Genomic DNA, 11,329 nt, shown 5'->3' with positions numbered 1-11,329 from the left:
TCAATGGATCGCTACGGGCCTGTTTTCTTTCTCCAACTTCAAGTAAATTGTTATATATACCTCCCTTCTTCAAAATAGTTTTGTTTCCAAATACTTAATTATTAGCTGTCATACTGAATGAGTTACCCTGAGGCATAGCTCTTATAACCTGTTTTATTTATCTTTAAATTTCTCTTAAACCCTTCTATACATCAGTAAACTAGATGTAAAAGTTAAAGTCGGGTGTGCTGTAAATTAAAAATATAATAATAAAGATGGGCGAGGGTAATGTGCTGTGAAATTGTGTAATTTACTCATGGGAAGCTTTACAAATCGGAAATACTTGTCATAGTGGCCTAACTCATCAACACCACATGTACGAAATATACAAAATGTATAGTAATCTTTCTAACATTATCAACGATTGATTTCTTGATTAATGGTATAATTTTAGACTTATCCAAGATCAATTCATTATAAGAGATGAACGGCAATAAATTAGAGTCGAAAAGTCATGGTACCGTCAACAAAGATAGCAGGATGGAGATAAATATATTAGTAAATTTTAATTTCTTTTTTATGTTCATATTTAGTCAGGAAAAAGTAGGTCAGTCTCCATCCGAGACCTATCAATCATGTTTAATTATATTAAATTATGATTAAGACTAGTCCAATCTAGCCTTATCAAGGCCAAGTCAATTCAAATGAAGTTTAATATGTTCAGAGTCCAAGTTGAGTCAAGTAAGTTTGGACAAATTGAATTTGGTTGTTGGCTTGAGCCAAGGTTGAAATGAATTGGTTAGAGCTTTAGTCAAGTCAAATCAAAACAAAGTCACATTTGAGTTGGAGTGGGTCACATTCATCTAAGTCGGGATCGATCCACTTTTAGTTGAATTGGAATAGGCTTATATCAATCCTTGATCGATCAAGACAAGGTTGGTCCTAGCTTAATCAAGACCATGTCAAGTTAGGTGTAGTTAAGTCTGCTTAGACCTAGGTTGAGCCAAGTTGATCTAGACCTAGTTAAGTTGATTCGGTCCAAACGAGTTGAGTCAAGTCAAGTTGAATTAGTGCGAGTCAATGTCCATATGAGTTAAGGCGACCTCCATTTAGCCAAATCATGTTAGGCTTAGGTGGGTCCTAGTATGATCAAGACTAAGTTAGGCCTACCTCTATTAAGATTATGTCAACCTGAGCCCATTAAGCCTAGGTCCAAGTTGAACAAAGTTGACCAAGACTCGATCGAGATGAGTAGGCCTGAGCCAATCAACCCAAGCTTACCCGATTCCAAGTTAAATCGAGTTAATGTGGGATCACGTTCAATGAAGTTGGGTTAGGCCTATGTCGAGTCAAGTTTGATTAGGTTCAAGTTGGATTGAGTCCATGTAGTACTGAAAGAAATTAGGTCAAATTTTGGTCAAGTTGATTTGAGTTGAGACATCGAATTAGGTGCATGACAACACAAAGTTGGATCAACCTCATATCAAATCGAGCATAATCTACTCAAGTTCAATCAAGTCAACCTGACTAAAAATACAAAAGTCGATGAATTTAAGAATGAAAAAGATAGTCAAATTCTTATTATTACGTGCAATTTAAGTAATTAGATTACTCTAATTAAATTTTAAAATTTCAATTTATTTCAAAAAATTTCTTACCTAAACATATTTCATTATAAAACATTTTAAATTATTCAAAAAATAAACTACCCTTTTCTTAAAAAAGAGACAACAAATACAAAAATTAAGATCAATCCCGAATTGATTCGGAAAACAAATTAGAATATCTTGTGATTGTGATGGACCTATAACTACCGCATGTAAAGCCTGGAAACAAATTTATTTAGAAGGGTATTTGTGGAAATATATAATAGAAGGTGGTAGATTATTTAAGATGGAAGGTATAAGTAAGAATTGGCAAGTTGATATGAGTAGGATGTGTAGCAAATCAACCAACATCTGAATAACTCTGTCCCAACATTCTCCATCCTCTCTTTCAGGCCTATCATTTCTAACCATATATTTGGAAGAATTTTTTTTATAATAATTTCTAGAAAAATGAAATTAATCTATGTATAAACTAAAATAAAAATTTAGATAATTATATAGAAAAATATTAATTAATTTTAACTGATGAAAAATAATTTTTAATTTTCCTTTATTATTTTTTAAATGTTATTATATAAAGAAACTCACTCAAAGAGAATCATAAATGCTATTAAGTATGGACATAACTGGAAATGGTAGTACCTTTTCCATTAAATGTAACGAAAGTCTGTTTCCAATTTCACTACCGAACCCAACAACTCACAGAAAACAGTTATTAGGTTACTTTAATGGTTCCTAAAGAAACAATGTCACATGGTGGAAAATGACATTCTTTTTTGTTTGTTCCTATTAGTAGAGTTAGTATGTTACCAACTAAGGTGTGAACTTTTCATTAGTAGATGAGTTTTTCAACACCAGCAGCTACCTATTAGAACCCATTTAAAATCTATATTCATTAATTGAAGTTGATATCTTTTTTTATGAACATTTCTCCTAAAAAAATTGGTTTTTGTCAACTTTTGCATTCCCCTAAAATTGATTTTTTTTATGAACGTAAAATGATCTTGAGTTTAAGAATTCTTTTATATATATATATATATATATATATATATATATATATATATATATATATATATATAAATACAAGATGATTGTTACATAGAATGATATTAAAGATTCTTTAGTTCAATTGATAGGGTTTGTGATGAAATATATGGTAGAACTTCTTGCTAAGCCTGTGATGAAGCATATAGTTTAATGTACAATTTGTTATGGTAGAGCTTGTTGCTTAGTCAAAGTTTGAATCATGATAATTATTTGTGTTGTGAGTATATCTTCTCTAATTTATAATTTTGACGATGATACGTCAATGGAATATGATTTCTTGGCTTATATACCTTATTCGGAGGATGTCTTTTCCATTCTCAATAATTTACAAGATTACCAACAACTAGATTCATTTTATAGTAGTTTAAGGAAACTCATTCTACAAGAGGAATTAAAAATAGTTTTTAAATGAACTAATAAATTCTAATACTAAAAATGTTGATTAGTCAATTCAAATTTCAAAAAACCCTAGTAGAGTTAGGACAAAAGAGTTAATACTAAATCCTACAAAATTAAAAAAAAATTGACTAATAATAAATTTTGTACTCTGGGAATTTGTTTTTTTTATAGTATATAAAGTTCAAATTATAGAAAGATTTTCATAAAAAAGTATTAGTTCCATAATATTTTTTTTTGTCTATTTTTACGATATAATTTTATTATAAATTTGACATGACTCCTATTTTCTTTAACAAAATTTTTATGTAATGAAAGATATATCTATAACTACTAGTGCAGAATTGGCCTTTAATTACACCTCGTAGATGTTGGTACACCAAGTAACCAACGTAAATTATTGACCGGTGACATTTTCGTAAATAAATGGACATATAGACGTCTATTAGGAGGGGCCCCGATGTCTATAATATTATAGACGTCAGGGGCCCTCCTAGTAGACGTCTATATGGCTGACAGGGTAGGTAAGAAGTTATTTTTTCCGCCATATAGACGTCTGTTAGGAGGGACCCCGACGTCTATAATATTATAGACGTCAGGGTCCCTCCTAACAGACGTCTATATGGCTGACAGGGTAGGTGAAACATTCACCTAGACGTAGGGGCCCCTATAAACCGACGCCTATAAGCCCCGCGAATATGAATTTAAATCAGAAAGACGTCATATTAGTTAGGGCCCCGACGTCTATATTATTATAGACGTCGGACCCCCTCAGCACCCGACGTCTACAGCCAGTTATAGTGCAAAACGCGAACCCGCGAAGAGTTACGCTCACTGTTCATCGTCTTCCTCGCGTTTTCTCTCTGAGACATTGCATTTGCAGGTGCGTTTCCTCTCTTTTGGACCGTTTAAATTTACTTTTACTCCTATTAAATTACTCTTTGATGAAATATCTTCCATTTGAACCGATTAAAATTCATTTTCGTTTCGTTTTGGTACAGTTTCTGACGTGTGCTTGGGCGACGTTTTTGACTCTTTTTGGCCAACGTTTTTGGGCGTGCATTACTCCATTTCCCTGCATTGCTTTTTTAATCTGCTTAAAAGGTTAGCTTCTTTGTTGATAACTTTTTTGTATGCATGTTATTGGCTTTTGTGTATGCATGTTATTGGCTGCGTATGCATGTTTTTGGCTTTTAGGTATGCATGTGTTATTGGCTTTTGAATATGCATGTGATAGTTGTGTTATTATAATTGGCATGTTAGATTATAAGTATCAAATCATTGAGTGAAACTTAGTTCCCGTTTGAAATTTAACACAAACGATTAATCTTTTAATCGTTTGTATTAAATTTTGAATTGTCCGATTGGACAGTTTGGGAAAATTATTTTTCATAATTTGCTATAACATGTATGTTGGAGTTTATGGATAACATTGATAAAATTTCGGTTCAGTATTTGTGTTGTTCTCCGGATGCATATTTGATTGTGGTAATCCTTGACTACTCTCATTTCGTGTATTTTGGAGACCAATGCGAAATGCTGTCGAAATCTTATCAAATTTATGATGTAGACTTCTTTGCATGTGTCTTTGCAATTTATGAAAAATAATTTTTCTGAATGGGTAGGGCCTAACCTTGTGAGAGTTAAAAAACTGAATCTGATGAAGTATGTTACAAACATAGTATGGATCGAAGCTGGATGAATGAACGTCGCATCGGTGAAGAATATGAGAAGGGTGTTTCAGAGTTCTTGCAATATGTTGAACAAAATGCTAAGTCTATGAACGGGACATATTTTTGTTCTTGAGTTCGTTGTCTTAATCAAATACAGCAAGACTTAGGCAATGTGTGTGACCATCTATTCATGTTCGACATAATGAGAACTTATACAGTTTGGACTTGGCATGGATAATTACTGGACCAGCCTACTACGTCACGAGGAACGGATTATGTGGAAGAATGGATGAGTGATCATTTAGAGGACATGATACGTGATGTCGGTGAAGATAATTTTGGAAGAGCTAATTTATATGATTCTCTTATAAATGATTCAGAGCAACCGTTTTTCCCAGGATGCTCGAACTTTACACGTTTGTCTGCAACTTTGAAGTTGTTTAGTTTAAAAGAAAGGAATGGATGGACCGATAAAAGTTTCACAGAGTTGTTGGAGTTGTTGAAGGAGATGCTTCCAGAAAATAATACTCTACCTATTCGTAATTACGAGGCAAAATTTTTTTTTATGTCCAATGGGTTTTGAATATCAAAAGATACATGCTTGTCCTAATGATTGTTTTTTGTAATAAAGGAGTTTGCTTCACTAAAGTATTGTCCAACATGTAGTTTATCCCGTTTTAAAAAGAAATCTGACAGAAACACTGCTGATGAAGGTAATGATGGTGCACCTGCTAAGGTGATGTGGTATTTGCCTATAATACCTAGGTTCAAACGTATGTTCTCTGTTAAAGAAGATGCAAAGAACCTTAAATGACACTTTGTCGGAAGAAAGTGCGATAATCTTCTTCGACACCCAGCTGATTCACCACAGTGGAAGAAGATTGATGAAAAATTTCCAGAATTTGGTGTAGATCCAAGAAACTTAAGACTTGCACTTGCGACTGATGGTATGAATCCTTGTGGGAACTGAAGTAGCAAACACAGTTCATGGCCAATTATGTTGATGATATACAATCTTTCTCCTTCGTTGTGCATGAAGAGAAAATATGTGATGTTGTCCATGATGATATCGAGTCCTAGACAACCTGGAAATGATATTGATGTTTACTTAAAACCTTTAATTGATGATTTGAAATTGTTGTGGGAAGAAGGGGTGGAAGTGTTTGATTCACATGTTGAAGAACAGTTCTGTTTGCGTGCAATGTTGTTTTGCACTATAAATGATTTCCCAGCGTATGGAAACTTGAGCGATTATAGTGTTAAAGGTCATTTTGCATGTCCCATATGTGAAGAAAACACTAGTTACCTTCAATTGAAGCATGGTCAGAAGACAATATATACAAGACATCGAAAATTCCTTCCTCGTAATCACCCTTATCGTAGATTGAAAAAAACATTTAATGGATGTGCTGAGGATGATGTTGTGTCCAGACCCCGGAATGGTGAAGAGGTGTACAACGAAGTCAAAAACATCGACATTGTGTTTGGAAAACATCATAAAAGTACCTTTGCAAAAAACATTTGGAAGAAACGATCAATATTTTTTAATCTTCCATACTGGTGTAAACTTGATGTTAGACATTGTATTGATGTGATGCACGTTGAAAAAATGTTTGTGACAGTGTCATCGGAACTTTATTAAACGTGAAAGGGAAGAGCAAAGACGGAATAAAAGCACGACAAGATTTGGCTGACATGGGAATCCGATCTGAGTTACATCCACAAATAATAGGAAGACGCACCTATATGCCCCCAGCCTGTCACACTCTTTCTAAAAAAGAAAAACAAAGTTTTTGTAACTGTTTAAGAAGTGTGAAGGTTCCACAAGGTTATTCTTCAAATATTAGTAACCTTGTTTTTATGCAAGAGTTAAAGTTAGTTGGTTTAAAGTCTCACAATTGTCATGTATTGATGCAACAATTGTTACGAGTTGTTATTCGAGGCATATTACCTCCTTCTGTTAGGGGTATTTTGACACGTGTGAGTTTGTTCTTTAATGCCATTTGCAAGAAAGTTATTAACCCTCGAGGTTTAGATCAATTGGAGAATGAAGGAATAAGACTACTATGTGAATTGGAGATGTATTTTCCACCTTCTTTTTTTGATATCATGGTTCATTTGATTGTTCATCTAGTCAGAGAAATTCGAATATGTGGATCGGTCTTCTTAAGGTGGATGTGTAAGGACCTGCACGTTCTTTTTTTTTAAAAAAAAGAAAGTGGTGGGGGCGGGGCAGTCACTCATGGCTTGCATAATTTTATAGAAGCAGTCATCATGCGTGGAAGCACCAGCCGCCCCAATATCAGAAGTGGGTTTTCTTTATTGCAAATGGAGAATAGCACTCAGAGGGCCCCTTTTCCTTCAATGTGCACCGTCCAGAGAGCACAGCAAGGGAAGCATTACTGGCTTTAAATTACTGAGAGGAGGATTTGGGTTGGGGATGGTGAGAAGAGAAATTCTTGCTGCCATATTTGTGAGAGTGGAGTCCTTGCTGCAAGATCATTCAGGGAGGTGAAGTGGAGATTTTCTGGAGTTACTAGGAGACCTTGGTACTGCAAGTCTTGGGAGAGATAGATTCAAGATTCACAAAGGAAGTCTTCAAGAGGTAAGGGGAGTTGGATTTATTTCTTTGATTTTGGAGATAATCTGTGTTTGATGCAAATCTGGAATGAAGGGGACGAAAAATGGGGTTTCTGGAAAATCTGGTGCGATTCTGCAGAAACGAGCGTACGTCCAATTGATGCTCGACCAAATAGTGGACGGCCAAATTATCAAATGTAGAACGAGCGTTCGCTCAATTAGTGCTCGACCTAGTGGTCAGCCAAAATTAACCGTTCGGTCTTGTATACTCCAGTAACGAGCATTAGCGTTAGTTCTGGGATTGTTTAGTGAACGTTCAGCCTTGATGTATTAGTGACCTTAGATGTTCGTCCAAACGGTGCTCGACCAATTTGTGGTCGGCCAAAGTGAGCGTTCGGTTTTGTGTTCTAAGGTAACGAGCGTTAGCGTTCGTCCATGGACAAAAGTTTGTAATATCTTAGACTTTCGTCCTTAATTTAGTATTCTCATGAAGCAATCCTGAGCGTTCGTTCTTAAATTCATAAATTTCAATCTTGAGCTTTCGGTCTTCGTGAAATAGTGATCGTAGGCTTTAAATTGGTATGCTCAGAGAGTAAACTATAGCGTTCGGTTTTGAGGAGGTACTCTCAGGTTTAACTTGTAGCGTTCGGTCTTAGTGAACTAGGGATTGTAAGCGTTCGTCCCTAAATTGGTATTTACAGGAAGTGATCTTGAGCGTTCGGTATTGGGTATTAATGATTTTAGTCGTTCGTCCTTAATATGGATTCTTAGGTTTGAATCTTGAACGTTCGGTTTTGGTGGATTAATGAGCGTTCGGTGTTAAGTTGCTCATTCTTAAGTTTTGGATCCCGAACGATCGGTTTTGGGGTATTAGTAATCACTAAACGTTCGGTCTTTATTTCTAATGATCGGTTAAGCCTTGATTTTTAGCACCATTCGGTTAGGTATTGAATTTTGTAGTTCGGTCAGAGTTTATTTATACCGTTCGATTGATTTGATAGTGTCCGGTTAAGTGTGAGTTTAATCGATTCATGATGTTATTTTATAGTGATCCTTCATAGTGAGCGTTCGGTCTTAAATTGATATTCGTAAGTTTAAATCCTGAACATTCGGTCGTAAATTGATACTCTTAAGGTTGGATCTTTAACGTTCGGTCTTGGTGTATTAGAAATTGTAGCGTTCGGATTAAATTAGTGTTCTCAGGATTTGATTTAGTACCGAACGGTCAGAATGGATTTAGTACCGTTCGGTCAGATTTTGATTTGATACTGTCTGGTTAAGTCGTGATGATTCGGCCAGGGTCTAGACGTTCGGCCAGTACTTTGGGTGTTCGGTAAAGTGATCTAGCCCAGACTCTAAACGTTCGTCCTAATATTGTTCGTCATAGGCAACGTTCGGTCTTGATGGGGATTGATCTTTGAGCGTTCGTCCAAACAGTGATCGTTTATAGGCAATGATCGGTCTTGATGTTGTTCTGAAGTAGCGATCGTTAATAGGGAGAGATCAGTCTGGAAGATGTTCATTCTCAGTTAGTGATCGTTCTTAGGGAAACGCCCGGTCTTAATGATGTTTAGTGTTCGTCATGGGCAGCGTTCGGTTTGATGAGGTTTGATCTTTCAACGTTCGTCCAAACAGCTAAGTCTAAGCTCAACCTTAGCGTCCAAATAATATTCGGTTTAATAACATTTGGTGTTTTAGTGTCGAGACTAAGAGATTGATTTTAACGTTCGATTTGTGTGAGGTGTTCGATTTTAGCGTTTGGCCGAGTAGTGCTCAATCTAATATGGTGCTCGGTTTTTAGCGTTCGGCCTGATTATGTTGGATCTCATAGCATCCGCCCAAATAGCATAGTGTTCGACAATATAGCGTTCGGCAGATGGCGTTCGGTAAATAGTGTTCGTACAATTAACGATGAATAGTGTTCGGCCAAATAGTGTTCGTCAAATAGTGCCCAGCCAATAATGTTCGTTTCTAAGTTCTTTTGCTCTTATTTCGGGATGAATTAGGTGTGTAATTTGTTTTGAAAATATAAATATACACTGTAATGCGATTTCTGTATTTAATGCAAGTTGGCATATACTTTATTTTCGTGGGATTTAATTAGACAGCCTTTAAGAATTTTATATTCTTATCATATATAATCAAAAATATTTTTATGCTTTATCTCGGTAGTTAAAAAGGATAATTTCCTTTTTGCCTATATAAGGCGATAGGTGGATACGAGTTCTGTCATTTTACCCTTTCGAGGGAAATACAGATATCTAGCCCGTGAAATTCTAACTCGTGCTGAGTATTGTGCTTGGTGAATGGATGTTACTCACCAATGTTTTTACTCGTAAGTCCTTGAAGAACCGGGAAGATATGTCTAAAGCGGTGTGTGGAGGACGACTCTTATCTGCGGTCCAATAGCTGCGTGTGAAGGACAAGAACCGAGATAGGTCCAATAGCTGCGTGTGAAGGACCAGTGTCCAATAGCTGCGTGTGAAGGACAAGAACCGAGATAGGTCCAATAGCTGCGTGTGAAGGACCAGTGTCCAATAGCTGCGTGTGAAGGACAAGAACCGAGATAGGTCCAATAGCTGCGTGTGAAGGACCAGTGTCCAATAGCTGCGTGTGAAGGACAAGAACCGAGATAGGTCCAATAGCTGCGTGTGAAGGACCAGCGTCCATTAGCTGCGTGTGAAGGACAAAATCAATAGGTCTGTCTATCCCTACACTCAAAGCATTGTTCATGCTCACATAGAGAAGAACAATGTCAATGGTGAGAGTAGAGGGAGGTCCTCGTCTATAGCCTGTAATGGCAGAGATAGGCAGGTTGGGGATTTACCTTGCTAGTGTTGGAGAGGGCCAGCAGAACTATGCAAGTGCAAAGATGACTGTTAGTTCGACAGTTATACAAATCCGGATGAGTCATGTGAGTGTGTGAGTTGTGGTTTAATGAGCATGCCTTAATTGTTCTTTTATATGAATCTATGTATGATAACATGAATTAACTGTGCTATATGTATAACATGTTTTTATATCTAGCTCACCCTTGCATTGTTTGTGTTGTGTGTTGTTGGATATGTTTCTTGGGCGATGATCATCCACTTGGATGGGAGCAGATGTTGTCGAGGAGATTCCTTTGGGAGCCAGAGCTGGAAGATTCTGAGGTTGCGGTGTAGTCTTCTTAGGAATTTCCCATTTGAACACTTGTAGTGTTCAATCCTTTAAACTCTTTAAGTTTAAATTTCCTTTTCTTTTATTTCTGGATGATTGCAATTTCACATTTGATTATATGTTATACTCCGACTGTTCTCTTTATTTAGATGTTGACGTCTATATTATATAATATTGGTTATTATATAATCGGGTTGTTACAGGATGTACCCAGTTGAAAGATACATGAAGATCTTAAAGGGATATGTCAAGAATCAGTATCGACCAGAAGCTTCAATCATAGAGCGATACGTTGCAGAAGAAGCCATTGAATTTTGTTCAAGTTATATGCCAACTTGGGAACCAGTGGGTTTTTCCAAGAGCAGACATGAAGGAAAATGTGAAGGTAAGGGTGTTCGAGATGTGAGAATTCAAAGTGTTAGTAGAAAAGAAGTTGACTAAGCTCATTTGTACATCTTAAACAACACTGTTGATGTGATTCCTTACATTTCTGAACACATTAATGAAATAAAGGCATCACACCCAAGAATGAGTGAAAAATGGCTTCTTAATGAACATGTCAAAACCTTCTTACAATGGTTTAAGAAAAAGATTTATGCGACTCCACATGTTTCTGAAAGTTTATTGAGGTTATCTCGTGGGCCGAACACAGATGTCATTACATATGGTGGGTACTATATAAACAATATTTCTTTTCAGACAAAGGTAGAAAATGACAAAAGTAGAGTTCAAAATAGTGGCGTTACACTACAAGCTGATGCTGTGCACTTTGCTAGTTCTAAAGACAAAAATCCAATCACAACATCCATGAGTTATTTTGGAATAATACAAGAAATATGGGAAGCTAATTATGTCAGTTTTAGAGTCCCAGTTTTTAAGTGTAAATGG

At 36.1% G+C, this 11,329-nt stretch overlaps 1 long non-coding RNA gene across 1 annotated transcript; it reads left to right on the top strand.

Moving 5' to 3' along the window:
- Window positions 1–3,664: 3,664 nt before the first annotated feature.
- Window positions 3,665–10,440, top strand: LOC128196585 (uncharacterized). The gene is made up of 3 exons (XR_008249034.1): window positions 3,665–3,912; window positions 4,031–4,133; window positions 10,387–10,440. It is a non-coding gene; the product is annotated as an uncharacterized LOC128196585 (long non-coding RNA).
- Window positions 10,441–11,329: the final 889 nt, after the last annotated feature.

This window comes from Vigna angularis, chromosome 5 (genome assembly GCF_016808095.1).
Source record: "Vigna angularis cultivar LongXiaoDou No.4 chromosome 5, ASM1680809v1, whole genome shotgun sequence".
NCBI classification, from domain to species: Eukaryota; Viridiplantae; Streptophyta; class Magnoliopsida; order Fabales; family Fabaceae; genus Vigna; species Vigna angularis.
Note: the sequence above shows the minus strand (reverse complement) of the source record. Positions and strands in the feature narration are given on the sequence as shown.